Genomic DNA, 2440 nt, shown 5'->3' with positions numbered 1-2440 from the left:
GTGGCCCTGCACCACCACCGAGATGGAATTGAAGAATCTCGAGTCGGAGGGCTTCCTGCAACCCGGAAGCTGGAGGACAGTTCCAGATGAACCAGCTCCGGCTCCAAGGGACGACGAGATGGTGCTGACGAAGGCACTGGTGGAGCGCGGATTTTCATTTCCGCCTTCGGATTTCTTCCGGGAGATTCTGAAGACGTATGGACTCCAACCCCACAATATATCTCCGAACAGCGTGCTCGCCATCAGCAACCACGTCGCTCTCTGCGAAGGTCACCTCCGGGTAACTCCAGAGCTTCCCCTCTTCCAATATTATTTCTCTGTTAAGAAGGAGAAGATCCGCCAAACTTCCGAGCTGGCGACTTGCGGATCTGTCACCTTCATCATCCGCCCGGGCCGCGTCTACCCCCCCACCGACCGCCACGAATCCGCGAGATACTGGTCTGGGGGTTTCTTCTATCTGAAGGACGTCTCCGACCCCGCGAGCAACAAGAAACTACCACCTTTCAAGAACTGCCCCGCCACCGAGCTTCCGTCATGGACGCATTGCCCCCACTTCTCCGACTCGCCACAGCTGACCCGCGCTGTCAGGCGGATCTGCAAGCTCACGGAGGAGGGGCTGACAGGGAAAGACCTAACCCTCTCCTGGTTCACGAAGCGGATCCAGCCGCTGCAACATAGAGACCGCCTGATGTTCGAATACACAGGGCGTGACGATCCGATGCGCGCCACCAAGGATAATCTCTCCGCCGACGCCATCGACAAGAGGATCCGGGTCCTCATCAAAATCCCACGTGAACTCCACGTTCACGTATGCAACAAAGACATCCACACGGAGGGATCCGGAACTGCGGTACGTCGTCTTGACTTTGGTTTATCGTTTTTCTTCAAACTTTTGCTAAGTGTAACTTTGAACTAGCTCGAGGCGCTTGAGGAAAATGAGCTCGGAACTCTCCTCCGAGTCCCATCCACCGGCCACGCGGATCCGGAGGCCACGTCAGAGGCGGAAGCTCCTGAAGCTCCACGTCCCGCGAAGAGGAAGAAACCAGCCCCTTCCAGCCCTTACGCGAAACGCCCCCGCGAAACGCTCAGCATCGCGGCTACCCGGAAAGCTGAGGCGGAAAAGAAGCGCCTCGCGCTGATTAATACCAGCAACAAAGGGCAGCCTGCCATCCAGCACTTTTTCAAGCCTTCCGGGTAAGCGTCTTCTTCCGAGACCCAAGTTCTGGTTTAACACTTGCTCTTATATTTGTATGCTTTTCCTGAAGTTCCGGAAGCCAACCTCCCAAGGCCCCAAGGGTCATCAAGAAGAAAGTCAAACCATCTCCGGCTTCCTTCCCTATCACTCCTGAGGTGGAAGTTCCGCCTAAGGCTTCATCTGCCAGCAAGCCAAATCCGAAGGACATCATTGACCTTGATGACCTTCCGGAAGACCCTGCCCACCATGGCGACTCCGCCCAGAGGACCTCCTCACCCATGCCTCCACCAGATCAACCAAGTTCCGCTTTCGCGGGACCTACTGATGAGGAGCAAGAGCAAAAGGCCAAGCTCCTCCAAGTTACCAATGCGACCCGCGTCAGCCTCGAGCCAACTCCATCCCTCCAAAAAATTACACTCGCAGAGCGTCACGCGGAAGTTTCCGCCATGCTGAACAAGGTATGGGGGAAGCCGGAAGAAGAGGTGGGTTATCTCGCGGAACTGGAGGACAGCCTGAAGGAATTTTTCGCCAAGCACAAGGAAGTGCGGCAGGTAATACTAGCCCCCAAGCATTGGGTGATATAGTTCCGTGTAACATGTATTAGCCGATGCTTTCTCAAAATGTACTATTAGGCGGAAATTTGAATCTTCGCCAAGTCTTCGAAATCTTTGCCAGCCCCCCAGATTTTAATATCCGACTCTCTCTGCTGCTTCTCAGTCCACGCGGAAACTGCACGAAGATTTGCGCATTCACGTGCTGGAGCAAATCAAGGAGATCGAGGGACTGCGCGAACACGCGGAAAATAGCCGAAAGGCTATCCAGCTGCTTGAGACCCGACTTCAAGGTACGAGATCCGGATCTTCAATTTTTGTTTTGCGCTGACAGTTGTTCAGGGTGCATAACATGTTCAATTCTGCTTTCAGAAGAAACTGCCAAGCATTCCTCGCTTGATGAACTATCCGCCAAGGTCAAGGTGCTTGAGGCGGAGAACGAGTCCCTCCAAAACTTCATGAAAGAATCTTCAAGCAAAGAGACTGAGGCGAGGAAGGAGCTCTCCGAGAAGCACGCCCGTGAGAAGGCGGAACTGATCGACAAGCTGGAGAGAAGCCAAGGCCGCGCGCTCTCCCTGATTGCCAAGAACAAAGCCCTGGAAGCGGAGGCGGGAGCCATTGACAAGCTTATCTTCCGTAAGCATTTTTCCGCGTCGTTGCTCCGACCACCTTGCATGTTTTCTCTGACGGAACT

This window comes from Lolium perenne, chromosome 7, assembly GCF_019359855.2.
Source record: "Lolium perenne isolate Kyuss_39 chromosome 7, Kyuss_2.0, whole genome shotgun sequence".
Classification (NCBI taxonomy): domain Eukaryota; kingdom Viridiplantae; phylum Streptophyta; class Magnoliopsida; order Poales; family Poaceae; genus Lolium; species Lolium perenne.
Note: the sequence above shows the minus strand (reverse complement) of the source record.